We start from the raw sequence: 19,937 nt of genomic DNA, 5'->3' as shown, positions 1-19,937 counted from the left end.
GTCTGCAGATGCTGGAAATACAAGGCAACAGGTGCACACACAAAATGCTGGAGGAATTCGGCGGGTCAGGCAGCATCTGTGAAAATGAACACACAGTCAACCTTTCACACCGAGACCTTTCTTCAGAACTGGAAATGAAGGTGGGAGGGAGATGCCAGAATAAAAAGTTCGGGCGGGCGGCAGGGGCAAGGGTAAGGAGGACAGCTAGAAATTGATAGGTGGATCCAGTTGGGTAGGAAGGGATGGAGAGGAAGGAATCTCATAGGAGAGGAAAGGTAAAGGGATGGAAAGGAAGGAATGTGATAGGAGAGGAAAGGTAAAGGGATGGAGAGGAAGGAATCTGATAGGACAGGAAAGGTAAAGGGATGGAGGGGAAGGAATCTGATAGGAGGGGAAAAAAAGAAAGGAGGAGTGGACCCATAGGGAAGTGAAAAGCAGAGAAAAGGTAAGAGGCCAGAATGAGGCATAAAAGAAGTATAATATTTTCATTTCTTCTAGTAAGCTAAAACTTTAGATTTGGTTGGCAAGTTTTTTTTTAAAAGCTTTTTATTGCCATTTCCTTCCCACCATATATCAGATGTGTAATTTCACATGACATGATGGATAGTGACATCGGCTTCTTTGAAAACATTTAACACATTTCCAGCTTTCCTTTCTCACAGTCCTTGAACTTGTTGTAACCTCCTAATATCCTGGAGTTGAATTCCCTCAGTGAGTTTTCCCACATCTCAGGATGAAACGCCTCTGCTCAGTAACAAACACATTCAATACGAGTTTGATAAATGGTAATCTACCCCGCATTATCTTTCTTAACTATCTGGCGTTCAGACCCCCAAATCCAAAGGACTTTCTACAGGGGCATAGTTGAAGGCATCCTGAGCACAACCTCTTTCACCTCAGTCGGTTGAAGAAGCTTGGTATGGGCCCCCAAATCCTAAGGATTTTCTACATGGGCACAATTGAGAGCATCCTGACTGGCTGCATCACTGCCTGATATGGGAACTGTACTTCCCTCAATCGCAGGACTCTGCAGAGAGTGGTGCGGACAGCCCAGCACATCTGTAGATGTGAACTTCCCACTATTCAGGACATTTAGAAAGACAAGTGTGTAAAAAGGGTCCGAAGGATCATTAGGGTCCCGAGTCACCCCAAACACAAACTGTTCCAGCTGCTACCATCCGGGAAACGGTATCTAAGCATAAAAGCTAGGACCAACAGGCTCCGGGACAGTTTCTTCCACAGGCCATCAGTCTGATTAATTTACCCTGACACATACTATTTATTACATACTACCTATTATTGTTGGCATGTGGCCAAGTGGTTAAGGCGTTTGTCTAGTGATCTGAAGGTCGCTAGTTTGAGCCTTGGCTGAGGCAGCGTGTTGTGTCCTTGAGCAAGGCACTTAACCACACATTGCTTTGCGACGACACCAGTGCCAAGCTGTATCGGTCCTACTGCCCTTCCCTTGGACAACATCGGTGGCATGGAGAGGGGAGACTTGTAACATGCGCAACTGTCAGTCTTCCATACAACCTTGCCCAGGCCTGCACCCTGGAAACCTTCTAAGGCGCAAATCCATGGTCTCATGAGACTAACAGATGCCTATATATTATAAATTACTATAATTTGCACATTACACATTTAGACGAAGACATTATGTAAAGATTTTTACTCCTCGTGTACGTGAAGGATGTAAGTAATAAAGTCAATTCAATTCATTTAAATGTGTTAGTTAGATGTATGGGTTATGATCGAAGGAAAAATGGCTGGAGTCGCTTAGGGCTTTAGTACAAAAGTGTTTCTTAAGTGCATCAGTTACAAAATTTAAGGAAAAGAAAACACCAATATTTACAAAAAGGTGTCTACAAGAAAATACAATAATAGCTCCATCCTTATCCAGTGTGAACTCCTGGCAGCCCCAATCTCTCTCTCTCTCTCTCTCTCTCTCTCTCTCACTGACAGCGATGAGCTCCTTTTTATTAGGCACCAAGACATCCTCTTTAAATACCAACAAAATTAACTTAAGACTACCATGAATTAGAATATGATGCACTCCACAATGTAGCTCCAATCATATTACAAAATAAGCAAAAGTATCAACCTTAAATACTGTACAGAAACAACACATACACATTCCCATTACTAAAGGCATAGAATATTCTGCTGTGTATGGCGGGAAAGGCACCATAAAGCCAATCCGAGCCCATCAGCTCTGTTTAGGACCCATTATGACAAAATTGTGGGAAGACGTTGAAGTGCATAAACTCTGAGCAACAACAGCAGAATAACCAGACTGTGTGTGTGTGAGAGAGAGAGAGTGAGAATACACATGTAAGGAGTGCATTTACCAAGTGATCTCCATCACATAATGCTCCTCAAGTGCATTATCCTGTTTTCTGTAGGCAGGCGGCAGGGTCCAATGAACACTCCAGCTTTGGTTTTTGCTAATTGCCTGCTGTTGCCTGTACTTTTCTTTGTGTGATTTAATTACTGGGAAACCAAATCCCTCTGAGCATCATTATCATGTGCCATGCTGTATAATGTGAACAATTATGGTCCATGACCATAATTGTTCTTGGCAAAATTTTCTGCAGAAGTGGTTTGCCATTGCCTTCTTCTGGGCAGTGTCTTTACAAGACGGGTGACCCCAGTCATTACCAATACTCTTCAGAGATTGTCCGCCTGGTGTCAGTGGTCACATAACAAGGACTTGTGATATGCACCAGCTGCTCATACGACCATCCACCACCTGCTCCCATGGCTTCAGGTGACCCTGATCGGGGGCTAAGCAGGTGCTACACCTTGCCCAAGGGTGACCTGCAGGCTAGCGGAGGGAAGGAGCTCCTTACACTCCTTTGGTAGAGGTGCATTTCCACCCTGCCACCCAGGTGCTGCACTGTTATGTTAAAGGAGATAGACAAAGAACGTAATATGTTGGGCTAGGTTATATCATGAACAGTAGAACCATACACCATACAACCCCTTTTCATTGTCAGCTGGATGTTAAATTGGTCAGTGTATTGTATTTTCCCAGATCAATGTCAGGCATCAGTTAAAATCTGGAAGTGAGGCGCCAACCTGATGAAGCTTGTGAATAGAGCCGTTAGCATATTAACAACCAGAAGCTATTAACAATGGCAAGTGAAAGGCTGAGCGATAGCGCCACCACAGGTCACATCAAAGAACTGTATTCAAACAGGAGGAGATTCTGAAGGAGCCCGGCAATGATTTCCTGAAGGTAAGAAGCTTCTCCACAGACCATTGCAAGGACTCTGCTCACTCAGAAGCACATCCGTCACACAATATTGTTAAAGAAACACTTTGACAATAACTTCAACCATTATCCATCGCCTTTATTGGTTTCAGTGACAAAGCCCTTGACTCCATCAAATGGGCCAATTTATGAGAAATTGTCATAAATTTCTTGTCAGATTCCATGTGCATAGTGCAAATGGAGCCAAAATACTAACATTGACAGCAGAGCAACACAGATTACAGTGAATTTTATACTATACTTCCTTTCTTTTGCTGAGGTTGTTAAACCCAGTGGTTTCTGATAATGGGAATAAATCTGATTACTACCCTGCATTCAATCGCAGGGATCAAATGGTGCACTTAACTCTAGGAAAGTAGATGTTTATGTGCCAAGAAATGTAATAAAGCCTTAACCTTGATTACTGCATAGAGAGCCACAGCTCAAAAACAAAGACGACAGCTCTGCTGGTCTGCTGCCCTTCGATGTTTCAATGTTTAGCCGATTCAAGTGATGAGCCAGGCTGTGGACTCTCTCTTGGGGACTCCGTTGTTCAAGTATGTTATTTGTTTACTTTTTTTTATTATTTGCATGATTAGTTCTTCTTTCGCACAATGGGTGTTTGACCGTCTCTGTGGTGGGGTTTTTTTTTGTGGATTCTATAGTGTTTCTTTGCTTTGTGGCTGCCTGTGAGGAGATGAATCCTTAAGGAGGTTGTCTATGGTATACACACTTTGATCTTCTGAACTTTTTGTTTTTCCTTTGTTCCTCATTTCTGCCTCTATGGTACAGCACCAAGTTGTCTTTGGTCTCCTGTGTTTCCTCCTCCCTTCAGGGGTCTAACGAAGTGATATCTTGATAATTTTAATTCAATAGGTACATTTAATGTCAGAGAAATGTATACAATATACACCCTGAAACTCTTTTTCTTCTCATCACGTGCCCAATCCATTCCCAACTTTTCCTCATGATGATTGTGGCCATGTCCTCTTGGTGACACTGAAGGAGAAGGGCATGGTTGGAGATCTTTCTTGAAGGACCTTCCAGAGGTTTGTGGTGTGGAACGACGACAGCTTGGCAAGGTCACTCTCTGTCATGTGCCAGCATTCTGACCCGTACAAGAGTGTGGAGAGAACAAAGCTCTGGTGTGGACACTGTACTTGGTTGATTCCCTCTCCCCTTTGGTCCAGGGCAATGCAGTAATCCCAAATTTCAACTATCTATGGAAATGCAAACCACCCCACTCGCTCCAAATCCAGGAGACGTAAGAAACTCAAGGACTTCTGCATCATTCAGATGAATGCTCTTTGTACAGGAGCCTCTGCTACTTCCCCTACCCTTTCAAGATAAACCTCCCACAACCTGACATGGTAGATTCTTTAGGCTGTTTTTTGCTCTAGTTTTCCTCCCATTCTCACGTCCTCTGAGTGCATCTTGAAATGAAACCCTATCATTCACCGGCTAGTTCTCAATAAACAGTACTTAGCCTGGCTTGCCAACCTGACTCACCTGTTGGCCGTCTCCCTCATTTTTGAGAGAAGAACACATCACTGGTTCTTGGCATTGGCAGCAAGAATGTGGGGCTGAGCCATTCCCAGATCCACAGCTATCGAAGGTACTTCCACCGCGTTGCTGGATTGAGATTTAAAGATGATTACACCATACACCTTTGGAATGTGGGAGGATGTTATGAGGAGAATGTACAAATTCCTTACGGACAGCAGTGGAACTGAACCTGGGTTGCAAGTGCTGTAATATTTTCACACTAACCACTATGTTACGGTGCCACGTGAACACCAACCGCTACAAGGCATGACTAACTGTAATCAAATGGTTCAATTTAATATCTGTGAATGTATACAGCATACAACCTGCAATTCCTACTCTTCACAGACATCCACAAAACAGAAACCCTAAAGAATGAATGATAGAAACATCACAACCCCAATGCTGCCCCTCCCATTCACAAGCAGCATCTTCCAACAGACATTAGTTGATATCAACACAGTTACACCTAATACCATGCTCAAAGTAAACTTGTTATCAAAGCACATTCTATATGTCACCATATACAACCCTGATATTCATTTTCTTGCAAGCATCCTCAATAAACCCAATAACCATAATGAACATAGAACAGTACTACACAGGAACAGGCCCTTCAACCCTTAGGCTACGTCCACACTATGCCGGATAATTTTGAAAACGAAGCTTTATCTCTTCATTTTGAGCCTCTGTCCACACTAAAACGGCGTTTTCATCCCCCGAAAACGGAGATTTTCAGAAACGGTCTCCAGAGTGAATAAATCTGAAAATGCCTAATATCCGTTGCAGTGTGTACGGGGTAACTGGAGCTTTTTAAAACCACTGCCATGACGTGCTGGAACAGATGGCGGCAGCATCTCATTTCATTGTTTTCTTATTATTATTATTATTACTTTATTGTCGCCAAACAATTGATAATAGAGCGTACAATCATCACAGCAATATTTGATTCTGCGCTTCGCAGAACCTAACAATTTCAGAACAGATGGCAACAAGATTGAAGCTATTCACCAACAAATTAAAGTACGGAGGTAGTCTTCCCTTGCAAGTAATAAACGTGCATATAATTTGATCCACTCTGAGTTTGTTGTAGTCTGTTACTGTCAATTTAGAAGACTTAGCTGAACAGTATACAACTATAAAGGGAAGTATGCCATATTTCTTCTTAACCACCTGACCAACCTGTGTAGCCAATTACGGTGAGTCGTGCCCCAAGTCTCCCAGTGTCCCCTTATCTATTCAGGTAGCCACAACCTCAAAGCCACAGCATATTTCACAAACAGATTTTCTCTTTTAAAGATTGATACTGACTCCACTATCATGGTTATGAGGAACGCAGTAAACAAAAAAAAAATAACAATAAGACAATAAGATCAACATGCAAGCCAAAAACACAAAAAAAAATCAGCAGCACTAGAGAATTCTGTATTAAATTATACTCAGATCATAAAGAAAAGAACAGAACAGGAAGTACACCAAATTATAGCTATTTAGCTTTGGGAACCAGCCAATAGTGTCAATGCACAATAGGATAATAACAGTGCTGCAGCTCCACTGAAAGGATTTCTCTGCAGTTTTCCCAATGACATTTCTGTCATTTGTGTCTCCATAACAGGGGTTCCAGCATTTTAATGCCATGTGTTAAGGTATATTCAGGAGTTAGGTTATATAGTAGACCTGAAGGTGGATTGTAGATTGAATTTAAAATGCAGCTCTGAACAATGATCTTCCTGGAGCTGCATTTTGGGATTGATTACCAACAAAAAAACACTCCATTTGACCGCAGATGTCTGGATATGCATGAATGTAGCCCAGAGTTGGTGGGAACTAATATTCATTTTGGGTGTCTGGAGTGTGGAAGTGAAGTCAGAGGTGCTTGAAAACTATATGTAATTCAAAGGAAGCATTGTAGATACATTGTAACTAGAGAATTGTCCTGCTGTTACCTTTGATCTTTAGCATATAAAAGCGTCATGTAAAATTGGGTCAAGCAGGCCTCCTCTTCCAAGAGCATCTCGAATATGATGTCTGCATACTTGCTTTGCTCGAATAACAGCTTCTATATCCACTAGCTTCACTGTCACTCTGGTAACTTTATTCACAGTTAACGACATGATAGACCAATACCATTAAGCAAGGGGCTCGTGGACCCCAGTTTGGGAACTTCTGTTCTACAAACTAAGCAAATGATCATCATAAGACAACAGTGCATCTGGCCAAAATCTTCAGTGACTAATGCACGTCTCCCTAGGTTCCAAGCTTCCTCTTATCTAATTTAATAATTACCATGTGAAGAAAATACACTATTTTTTTAAAACAAAGCAGTTTGTGAATAATATAGATTTAGTTTGACCAAATTGATCTCTACCAAAAGGTCAGCACAACATCAAGTGCTGATGAACCTGTACTGTGCTGTACAGTTAGCCGTAGTGTCATAGAAAAGTATGGCACAGAAACAGGCCAGTTGGCCCATCTAGTCCATGCAAAACCATTAAAATTGCCTACTCGCATCAACCCGCACCGAGACCATAGCCATCCATGTACCTATCCAAACTTCTCTTAAACGTTGAAGTCAAGCTCTCATGCACCGCTTGCACTAGCAGCTCATTCCAGATCTATGTTCAAAATAATTTTCCAAAATCCACATTTTATCTGGAACTTTCTTTTCAAAATGAGAAAATATGCCCCAACATCTGTCAGTTCTCATTAATACCTGACACAACACAGACCTTTCTGGAAATATAGCTTCATTTGAAGATTTGCCCATTGTTTTTTGGCTAGTCGCAGAGCTACCAACAGAAGATTCAAACAGCATGTCAATAAAATTAATTTTCCACCATATATGGTGATGTCGCAAAAGCTTCAAACATTCACATCCATTAACCATTGAATCTAAAGTTCCTTCCAGATCATATTGCTGGAGGGGCCACTGCACAGGATTGGAAGCAGCTGTAGTGAGTTGTAAACTCAGCCAGCTCCATCATGGGCACCAGCCTCCCCAGCATCCAGGGCACCTTCAAAAGGCAATGTCTCAAAAAGGCAGCATCCATTATTAAGGACTCTCATCACCCAAAACGTGCTGTCTTCTCATTGCTACCATCAGGGAGGGGGGTCAGGAGCCTGAAGATAAACAATCAACATTTCATGAACAGCTTCTTTCCTTCTTCCTGGACATTGAACCCATGAACACTACCTCAGTATTTTTGTCTCTCTTTTTACACTGCTTTTTGTTTATACATACTTATTGTAATTTATAGTTTTTATTGTTGTAAGAGCATTTGAGAGCAAGATGTGATCTGCAATCATACGAGGACCTGGTGAAACCATATCTGACATATTGTGCACAAAGTTGGCGTTCCTGCTTTCCTTAATGAATTACAAAAGAGGGAATGCAGCAGAAACTGTATTTGCAATGAACTGCTGCCCAAAAACAATAAATTCCACAACATACTGCAGAGATATTGAACCTGATTCTGCCCATGCTTTTGCAAGCTCTGGTTGAAACAACCTATTCTGCAGTTTATATTTAACAATTCATTTTGCACCATCAGCAAACCAGTGCATAAACTGTATAGAAGTTGAATGTATCATGACATGAGGCGGCAAAGACCAGACACAGACAAAATATAAAAAGATTGAGCAAAAATTTGTAACTTGATCACAGAGAAAAAAGTTAAGAGGAATCTTGAAGGTGGGCAACAAGGTAGCAACTCCAGGGGAATAGAGCACCTGAGTCAAAGAGTTTATGAGATAATGCAGAAGGCAATGATGGAGCAGAACGCAGTGTGTCAAACTACTACTGGATGTATGCTTGACCATTTGGCTGAAGAAGAGCCCCAAGTGAGGAGTGGGCTATGATCATGATAGGATGTGGTAGGGATGAAGAAGATATAATGGTCTGTTTGGTGGGTCATGGGGAACCAATACAGCAGTCCAAATTAAGAGAAAATTAATTAATTGGCCATATCATGGCCGGGTATTCCCCAAATTTAGAATCTGGCCATAATTGGAAAGCAGAGGAATTGACCTTAAGAAGGTGGTGGTGAGATGCCTTCATGAACCCTTGTAATATAGTAAAGTTGTTCCTGCCCTATCGAGAAGTTGCAAATATTAGACCAAAGCTTTGGCATGACATCTAAAACACTGACAGACTTCTAGAGGTGTGTAGTGGAGAGTATACTAACTGGCTGCATCACAGCCTGGTGTGGAAACACCAATGCCCTTGAATGGAAAATCCTACAAAATGTAGTGAATACAGTCCAGTCCATCACAAGGAAAGCCCTCGCCAGCATTGAGCGCACTTATTCCACACGTTGTCGCAGAAAAGCATCATTGAGGAGCCCAGTAGCCAGGGCATGATCTCTTCTTACTGCTGCCATCAGGAAGGTGGTACAGGAGCCTCAGGACTCACGCCACCAGGTTCAGGAACAGCTCAACCATCTCCTCAACCATCAGGCTCTTGAACCAAAGGGGTAACTTCACTTCATTGAAATGTTCCCACAACCTATGGACTCGTCATCTCACGTCTCAATATTTATTGCTTATTTATTTATTGTCATTATTATTTCTTCTTGCATTTGCAGCTTGTTGTCTTTTCCACACTGGTTAAACACCCAGATGTAGTTGTTCATTGATCCTGTTATGGTTATTATTCTATGGGTTTAATGAGTATGCCTACAAGACAACATATCTCAGGGTTATGGTGACGTATGTGATACTTTGATAACAAATTTACTTTGAACTTTGAATGATGGACAACAGGTGGTACACTTCCAAACAAGGAAGGTGTGGCAATTTGTCAACGAACCTGCAGGTGTGGTTGTGTTCCCTATGGTCCTTGTCCTTTGTGGCTGTAGACTGAGGTACCTTCAGAGCACATTAGACAGGTAACTGCGTTGCATTTTATAGCTGGCATACACTGCAGCTGCTACACAACACGTTTAAGAATAAACGTTTATGGTAGTTGATGGGATGCCAATTAAGCAGGCGGCTCTGTTCTGGATGGTGTAAAGCAGCTTGAGATTTGTAGGTACTGCACCCATGCAGGTACAGAGTATTCCATATGCACCTTATAGAGCAGGGGTTCCCAAACTCTTTTATGCCATGGGCCAATACCATTATGCAAGGTGTGTGAACCTCAGGCTGGGAACCCCTTGCGGTATCAGGTGGTGAGTCAGGGATGGTCAGTTCAGTTGAATTGCTAGTCAAAGGTGAATAATGAAACATCTATTTCTTTGTACTACTGGTATGAGAGTATTAAAAAAGTGAAGTTAGGACTGTCAGAGGCAGAGTCAAAGGTTTCAAATCATAGGCAACCTTCAGTAGGTTTAATTGTCCTGCTTAAAAATAAAAATGGGGACACACAGTTCCAATACTGTATCACAGCTGACTGTATGAGATTTTACAGACCTAAACGACTCAAAGATTTATCCGTTATTTATACTCCAGACAATATGCAAACCTTCATGTGGTCAGACAGCAAGCCAAGCAAAAACTGTGGCAACACACATCAAAGTTGCTGGTGAACACAGCAGGCCAGGCAGCATCTCTAGGAAGAGGTACAGTCAAAGTTTCAGGCCGAGACCCTTCGTCAGGACAGGTGTCCTGACAGCTCGTCAGGACGTTTCGTCGGCCCGAAAAGTCGACTGTACCTCTTCCTAGAGATGCTGCCTGGCCTGCTGTGTTCACCAGCAACTTTGATGTGTGTTGCTTGAATTTCCAGCATCTGCAGAATTCCTAGTGTCTGCAAGCAAAAACTGTGCTCCTTGCTACTCAACAATTTAAAGAAAGGAGAATCATTATGGTTGCTTGTATGGTCTCAACTAGCTTGCTCTGGAGCCAGGTAATATTGTGGGAGGCACTTGGTCTAAGGGTTAAAATCAACTACAGAGAGATGCTGGCAAGAAAGTAAGCAGGAGAGGTACAGAGTGTGGGCTGGAGGCACAACTTTTCACCTTAATGCTGCTGAACAATGTTTTTCATCCATGCAGTGTCTAGGAGCAAGCTGATCTCATCTGGAGGTTGAATTCGTAACCATGGTAGCCAGATTTTAAGTACCTCTTATCACAGAAAATCTTTTCCACAGATAGATGACAAGGCAAAGCCGCAAGGCACTCACATATTCAAGTGTTTAAAACATTAATTAGACTAGCCTGGATAGGACATTGATAGCCACTGAATCTCCGGGAATCTATTAGTGTTCTGTAATAAATATTAAAATTCAAGTTATTTCTTAATTGTTGTATAGTAACTATCACAAAATCTCGAACGCAATTTGGATATTCCTTATTAACAACACTGGGTGCACAAATAAATGGTTTAGTTTGACATCCAGTAATGATTTACCAAAAAACAGAACTGCGGCATCTACCAGCCTCTTGCTCACTGCTCCCAATGGAAGGTCCTTGTGTTCAAACAATCTCTTCTTCGATGCCGGCAGAATACTGGGTCTGCAGATAACCAAATATACAGCTAGGCTGAACCTGAACTGAATATGTTTGGACTCTTTCAATTTTGTTTTAATATTCTGTGTTTTTCGCTTTTCGTGGGTACATGAATCTCAGGGCTGTTTCCTGCATAGCCTTCTAATCGAACAATGTCAAATCCATTGGGGAAAAAACCTTACCCCAAGGTATCAACTCCCTATCCAACTACTTCTCAAAGTGGTATCTAAGTATGAATGTCAACAAAGCAGTAACTTCCATATCTCATCTGGACAACCAACCAAACTTAATCTCAAACTAAAAGACAAACAACTGCCCAACGATCCACACCCGAAGTATATAGGTGTCACACTAGATCGAACTCCCTCATACAAGTCACGTTCAAAATGTTGCAAAGAAACTAAAATCCAGAACGGCCATGATCAGGAAGATAGCAGGAACCAAACGGGGTGCTGACCAGTCAGTTCTACGAACATCTAGCCTAGCACTACGTTTCTCAGTCGCCGAATATTGCACACCCACCTGGGAGAGAAGTGCTCACACAAACAACATTAATACACAGCTCCATACTTCGAGAAAAATCTCAGGAGCCCAAAAATCCACACCTCTCCAATGGCTCCCAGCAAAGAGCGGAATAACACCCCTGGAGATCTGTAGAAGAGCAGCTTCTATCCAAAATATGCCCAACAACATTCCAGTTCGTAAACTTGTCGAAAACACTCCAACTTCCCAACTCAACTCCTGAAAACCTTTCTACAACTTGAAAAACCTCGACTCCTATGATGAACACACTGAATGGTGCCAATACTGGCACACCAACATGTTTCACACTCCCCCCCCACAAACCCTGGCGGAGATCTGATCAACGACCTTACCTCGCTCCGCCCGGGCTTTATTACAGCCACTAGAAAAAAAACTGGACAGCCGCAGATACACTCAGTAGTCGACATGCCAGAGCAGCGCAAACACTACAACGATGGGGTGCCCGAGAAACCCCAGCTTGCCCCTGTGGTGCCCCAACCCAAGATGTCCTCCAGCTGGTCCAAACATGCCCTCTCACCAAGACCTGAGACTGCTCAGCCGTAAGCTGGAGGAGTGGCTTGACAAAAAAACAATTAGAAGTGTGAAGAGAAAGAACACCTGCCATATGAAACAACAAAACTGCATACATACTTTGGTAATAAGTGTTCTTCGAATCTTTGAACTACTTTATCAATTTAACAAAACATATTCAGACATCTGCCAGAGTGGAGTTTCTTGCAGATTGCCATGTTAGCGAGATAAATTGCACACAAAACTTGTGGAACTGCAAGTTGTTAACAATGAGTGAGGGCAATAGAGCATTCTGAACAACGGGACAAATGGCATATCTCTTTAATCAATAAGACTTAAGGCTTGAGAAATAAATAATGTATCAGGGACAAAAAGGGATAGAATTTAACATTAAAATTAATTACAGAGAGGAAAATAACAAGGCTGAAAGATTAGATTAAAAGTGAGGAGAAAAAAGAAAAAGGAAAAGCAGAGTAACAAATTTATACGAGACAAGCACATTTAGAAAACGTGTAATTTAGTCTTTATTTTTGAGAACTGGCCACTGCCGGCCAGGACAGAATTTACAGGCTATCTGATTGTCCTTGAGAGGGCAATGGTAGCCATCTTCTTGAACCACTGTAATCCTACTGAAAGTACTACTGGAGAGTTCAAAGTAAGTTTTATTTTCAAAGTACGTATACGTCACCATGTACAACCCTGAGATTCATCTTCTTGTGGGCAAACTCAGCAAATCTATGGAATAGTAACTATAACAGGATCAATGAAAGATCAACTAGAGTGCAGAAGACAACAGACTGTGCAAATGCAAATATAAATAAATAGCAATAAATAATGAGAACATGAGATAATGAGATAAAGAGTCCTTAAAGTGAGATCATTGGTTGTGGGAACATCTCAGCGATAGGGCAAGTGAAGTTGAGTGTAGTTATCCCCTTTTATTCAAGAACCTGTTGGCTGGGGAGGTAGAAACTGCTCTTGAAGCTGGTGGTGCAAGTCCTGAGGCTCCTGTACTTTCTACCGGATGGCAGCAGTGAGAAGAGGATACAGATCTGCCAGACCCACAAATTTACAAGTCAGCATGATATGCAATGTGGAGGAGAACCAGATGGCTCTGTATTGATACACCTGCCTTTGTCTCGCAAATACACATTGCCTGGTAGAGTTCCAAAGCGGAAACGTTATCTGACATTCCCCACTCTCATATCTCCCTCTAAAGCCCTGTGTATACTGTCAGATGTTTCTTTATCACTGAGATAAATTAAAATACTAAAGAGTTAATTGAGCCATATGTATTCTTTATACTGTACAAAAATGAGACGCATTTTTACCAATGAACCTGAATATTGAAAATTTTAAGCAACACACATCAAAGTTGCTGGTGAACGCAGCAGGCCAGGCAGCATCTCTAGGAAGAGGTACAGTTGACGTTTCGGGCCGAGACCCTTCGTCAGGACTAACTGAAGGAAGAGCTAGTAAGAGATTTGAAAGTGGGAGTGGGAGGGGGAGATCCAAAATGATAGGAGAAGACAGGAGGGGGAGGGATGGAGCCAAGAGCTGGACAGGTGATTGGCAAAAGGGATATGAGAGGATCATGGGACAGGAGGCCCAGGGAGAAGGAAAAGGGGGGAGGGGGGAAACCCAGAGGATGGGCAAGGGGTATAGTCAGGGGGACAGAGGGAGCTCTTGGCTCCATCCCTCCCCCTCCTGTCTTCTCCTATCATTTTGGATCTCCCTCTCCCCCTCCCACTTTCAAATCTCTTACTAGCTCTTCCTTCAGTTAGTCCTGACGAAGGGTCTCGGCCCGAAATGTCAACTGTACCTCTTCCTAGAGATGCTGCCTGGCCTGCTGCATTCACCAGCAACTTTGATGTGTGTTGCTTGAATTTCCAGCATCTGCAGAATTCTTCCTGTTTACATTTAAAATTTTAAGTTAATTTTAAAAAATTTATTGATATACAGCGTGGAATAGGCCGGCCCTTTGAGTCACACCATCCAGCAATCGCCCAATTTAATCCCAGCGTAGTCACAGGACAATTTACAATGGCCAATTAACCTACTAACTTGTACGCCTTTGGACTATGGGAGGGAAACCCATGTGGTCATAGGAGAACATATAAACTCCTTACTTTTAAGAACTCGTCATCTCATCTTCTCAACGTCTATTGTTTATTTATTTCTAATTGATATTTCTTTTTTTCTTCTTTCTTTCTGTTTTGTGCACACTGGCTGTCTGCCCTGCTGGTGCAATCTTTCATTGAGTCTGTTATGGTTACTGTATTTATTGAATATGCCCAAAAGAAAATGAATCTCAGAGTTGTATATGATGACATACGTACTTCAATAAATTTACTTTGAACTTTGAATACTTAAGTCTTCATTGGAAAGATGTTCGCCCTATATATTGCTTTGGAGTAGAACTCTATGAATAACTCACTTTACGTACTAACATAACAGTACAGTCCCGTCAGCCCACGATGTCGTGCCAACCTTTTAAACCACTCTAATATCAACTTAACCCTTCCCTTTCCCATAGCCCCCCCCCCATTTCTTTTATCCATGTAACCTTGAAGCATAAACTTTGTACATTTATGCTTGATAAATAACAAGCAGTCGGTCAAATTTTTTATCCTTCCAATAGGAGAGCAAACAATTTTATCAGATTGTGTTTCGTTAACGCCTTATTTTAAATCATTAACAATGAAGCTCACTGTGCTATTACAATTTGGATTCGAAAATGTCATCCTTATGGAACAAGGTTGTAATGAGATCCAATGCTACTGGAGAGCAAATTGTGTATTGATGGTAAGCTGAAAAGCAGAACACTATAGTTGCAGGAATTCAGAAACAAAAACATTGTAGTACTGGAGATAATCCATGGATCAGGCAACAAATATACATCGAGAAAACAAAGGTTAACATTTCAGATCAATAAACCTGCAGAATTGAGGAAAATTTAGAACATGCCAGAGTTAGCAGAAGCCTTTGACATTGAAGCCCGCTTACATTCATTGTCTAAATTCGCTCAAGCATTATGGCCACTTCAGCAACAAATGAAATGGCTACCAGCACACAAGTACTTCAGTGTATTCCCACCGTTCAGAAAATGCCAGTTTGTAGATACTCATCTTTAAAAAGAAATCCTGGTGTTTGTTCAGAATCAGAATCACTGGTTAATCTGTTCTGTACCTGACAATATTTAATTTATGTGTAGATTTTATCCTTACTTTCATAAGTTGTTGCGTGTTATGTGTGCTTTACACCCTGGGTTGGAGAAAGGCCCTGTTTGACAGTATACATGTATATAGTTAAATGACAATAAAATTCACGTCAGGAAATTTGTTGTTTTGTGGCAGCCATACATTGCACATGCATAATTTTTAAAACTATAACTTACAATAGGAAACAGATGTAAAAAATAAATTAAGTAGTGTAACAAAAGTACAGGAAAAATAGTAAGGTAGTGTTTATGGGTTCATTGTCCATTCAGAAATCTGATGGCAGAGAGAAGTAATAATGGGGGACAAGGAGATGGCTGATGAACTAAATGAATATTTTGCATCAGACTTCACTGTGGAAGACACTAGCAGTATGCCTGATGTTGTAGCTCAAAAAGCTAAAAGACCTAAAGGTAGATAAGTCACACGGACCACAGGAACTGCAACCTAGGTTCTGAAAGAGGTAGCATTAGAGATTGTGGTAGCATTAGAAATTATCTATCAAAAATCACTGGACTCTGTCATGGTGTCAGAGGACTGGAAAATTGCAAATGTCACTCTGCTCTTTAAGAAAGGAGGAAGGCAGCAGAAAGGAAATTATAGACCAGTTAGCATGTCCTCAGTTGTTGGGAAGATGTTAGAGTCAATTGTTAAGGATGAGGTGATGGAGTACTTGGTGACACAGGACAAGATAGTACAAAGACAGCATGGTTTCCTTCAGGGAAAATCTTGCCTGATTAATCTGTTGGAATTCTTTGCGGAGATTACAATTAGGATAGATAAAGAGGATGCAGTGGATGTTGTATATCTGGATTTTCAGAAGGCCCTTGACAAGGTGCCACACATGAGGCTGCTTACCAAGTTAAGAGCATTTGGTATTACAGGAAAGTTGGTTAGAGCCTTGGCTGATTGGCAGAAGGCAGCAAGTGGGAATAAAAGGATCCTTTTCTGGTTGGCTGCCAGTGACTAGTGGTGTTCCACAGGGGTCGGTGTTGGGACCACTTCTTTTTATGTTGTATATAAATGATTTAGATGATGGAATAGATAGCTTTGTTGCCAAGTTTGTAGATGATATGAAGATTGGTGGAGGGGCAGGTAGTACTGAGGAAATAGGTAGGATGCAGAAGGACTTAGACAGATTAGGAGAATGGGCAAGAAAGTGGCAAATGAAATATAATGTTGGAAATGCATGGTCATGCACTTTGGTAGTAGAAAAATGTGCAGACTATTTTCTGAACGGGGAGAAAATCCAAAAATCTGAGATGCAAAAAGACTTGGGAGTCCTTGTGCAGAACACCCTACAGGTTAATTTGCAGGATGAGTCGAGGGTGAGGAAGGCAAATGCCATGCTAGCATTCATTTCAAGAGGTCTAGAATACAAGAGCAAGGATGTGATGCTAAGGCTTTATGAGGCACTGGTGAGTCCTCACCTTGAGTATTGTAAACAGTTTTGTGCCCCTCATCTTAGAAAAGATGTGCTGGCATTGGAGAGGGTCCTGAGGAGGTTCACAAGGATGATTCCAGGAATGAAATGGTTATCATACGAGGAACATTTGATGGCTCTGGGGCTGTACTCGCCGGAATTCAGAAGGACGAGGGGGGATCTCATTGAAACTTTTCAAATGTTGAAAGCCCTAGACAGAGTAGATGTGGAAAGGATGCTTCCCATGGTGGGAGAATCTAGGACAAGAGGGCACAACCTCAGGATAGAGGGGTGCCCTTTCAAAACAGAGATGCAGAGAAATTTCTATAGCCAAAGGGTGGTGAATTTGTGGAATTTGTTACCACAGGCAGCTGTGGAGGCCGGGTCATTGGGTGTATTTAAGGCACAGATTGATAGGTTCTTGATTGGACATGGCATCAAAGGTTACAGGGAGAAGGCCGGGAACTGGGGTTGAGGAGGAGAAGAAAAAAGGATCAGCCATGATTGAATGGCAGAGCAGACTCAAAGGCCAGATAGCCTAATTCTGCTCCTCTGTCTTATGGTCCTGTGGAAGAAGCTGTTCCTGAAATGTTAAGTGGGAGCCTTCAGGCTTCTGTACCTCCTCCTTGATCGTAGCAACGAAAAGAGGGCATATCCCGAGTAATGGGGGAACCTTAATGACAGATGCCCCCTTTCTGAGGGATTGGTGTCCTAGATGCTGGGAAGGCTGAGAGAGCTGACCGAGTTTACAATTCCTGCAGGTTTTTCCCCAATCCTGCGCAGTGTGGCTCCTCTCTCCTCGACAGTGATGCAACCAGTTCACGTTCCCTCACACAATTTCACCTCTGTATGGACACAGATAGAGGGGGGTTGTCTCACAGCTCCGCTGACCCAAGTTTGATCCCAACCTCTAGTGCTGTCTGTATCAAGTCTGCACATTCTCCATGCTGCTTAGTGGGTTAACCAGCTGTTGTAAATTGCCTCTAGCGAATGGTACCAGAGGCAGGAGGGCGTGAACAGGTTATAGGGAAAATAAGTGAGGAGATTGATGGGATTGCTCTGAGTACCAGCATTGATGCAATGGGTCGAATTACCGTTATTAGTAAAATATATATTTTTAAAAAAAGAATGAGAAAGACTTGCTTGAATTTCTTCAGAGGGCAGTGAACCATTTATATACATCTCATCCACAGTGTTTGTAAACGATGAGACCGCGGGGTTAGCGCGACGCCCGAGTCAGGGTTCAGGGTTCAGGGGTCAGGGTTCAATCCACTAAGGCGTCAACCTGCTCCCTGTCGAATGCGCGGGTTTTCTCCGCGGTGCTACGGTTTCCTCGCACAGTACAAAGTCCCGCCAATTGGCAGGTTAATTGGTCATTGCAAATTGCCCCGAGGTTAGGTTAGGTTAGATTAGGGGTTGCTGGGTGGCGCGGCGGGCAGGCCCTATCCTATTCCGTGCTGTTTCTCTAAATAATCCAATAATACGATCAAGGGGGACATATGTTACACTAATGCACGAAGAGTTTGCAATTTTATCTATTCGAAATTGCACACATTTAGAATCTATTTAAATCTTACATCTATCCCACGTGAGGGAATAAAAATCCTTGCGTTATGACCCCGTCGCAATGTACAAACGTGAATTTAAAAGTCTAATGGCAAGATGGTTATGTCAGAACATTCAAATATTGCTAGTGTACCGGAATAACACTTCTGACCCGTGTCATTTTCAACCAGGACACATTCCTAGCAATGTCAGACACTCCCCGTCTTTCTGCAAATAGAGTTACATATTTAAATATCCGCGTTATAATACCTACCGGGTCTTGTGACAGTGCGGCTCTCAAAATCAGTGTAACTATAGTTTAAGGCAGTCTAAGCTGAACCCATTGAGATCTCTGAGCAAACAGGAAGCGGAGATACAAGTGTGACAGTTTAATTCTTGCATGCAGAGCAGGTGGCCCAGGTGAACTGCAAGCTTGAAAATGCCTTCACATTTCGGAAATTTTTAGCCTTTATCCACAATGAAAACCGAACCCGTTGAACAGCAGGTCTGATTGAGCAGATGAAAGAACTAAAGTAATAAAGACCGGGGGGGGGGGGGTGGTCCTTGGATCTCTTAAATAAATACAAGCCATTTATAATAAAACATCTACACCCTATTTCATTTTTAAATACTTCTTTCCTTAATCAGCAAATTCTTGTATCTGAACATTATTCAGCATTCTGTAGCCCCGTGGAAATTAGACTGCGTTGGGCAGATTTGGCGATTTTCAGGGACCAATACAATTGAACACGCCAGATAAACTGCAGCATTTTCCAACATATCGCAGACATTCTTTTATCGCACTGGTACTACTGATTATAAAACACGCTGAGCCGCCTCTTACCCTGATTGTGCTGGGGCTGGAATCGCGGCAGATTCTAAGATTAGATTAGATCAGTTTTTCCCTCCGACACCACCCATCGCACCTCATCCTGGGACGAGATGCTAAGAGATTATCTGCGGGTGCGCAGTCACCAGGCGCGTCACACAGGAATTTCCTTTCTGCGAGGGAGCCGCGGTTTAGTGCGGAATTCCACGGGGCGCGACATCTCCTGAACCATATCAAGTGAGCAGGGAGCATCGTGATCCTATTTTTTTTTCTCTCTGATCAACGGCATAGTAAACGAGAAAGCCACAGCACTGCGTGTACTCGGCTCCTCCTGCAGACTGACTGCGCCGTCCAAGTGCTGAAGCTTGGGTGCCGTTCGCCAGCGGAGCTTTGCGGTCAGACACGGGCCGTGACAGGGCTGCGCTGTCGGAAATGTGCAAGGTTACCTGGAGTTTAAATGAGAGCGGTTCCATCCCTGTCTTATTAATCGGGCGAGGTGGTCAGTGATGTAATCATGAGTCTTAGAGCAGGGACGCAACCTCTTCTTCATTTATTTATATACATATTATTTGAGAAAGGGCGGAATAGGCTCTTCAAAATGTGCTGTCGCACAACCCACCTATTTGAC

General features: G+C 42.5%; 1 protein-coding gene across 1 annotated transcript in view; it reads right to left on the bottom strand.

The window, feature by feature from the left end:
* Positions 1–19,425, bottom strand: part of rnf19b (ring finger protein 19B) — a 158,106-nt gene extending 138,681 nt beyond the window's left edge. Inside the window, exon 1 of the mRNA XM_063034035.1 lies at positions 19,325–19,425. The gene's annotated coding sequence lies outside the window, so the exon portion shown is untranslated. The remainder of the gene's footprint in view (positions 1–19,324) is intronic.
* Positions 19,426–19,937: the final 512 nt, after the last annotated feature.

The sequence above is a fragment of the Mobula hypostoma genome, chromosome 26 (assembly GCF_963921235.1).
Source record: "Mobula hypostoma chromosome 26, sMobHyp1.1, whole genome shotgun sequence".
NCBI classification, from domain to species: domain Eukaryota; kingdom Metazoa; phylum Chordata; class Chondrichthyes; order Myliobatiformes; family Myliobatidae; genus Mobula; species Mobula hypostoma.
Note: the sequence above shows the minus strand (reverse complement) of the source record. Positions and strands in the feature narration are given on the sequence as shown.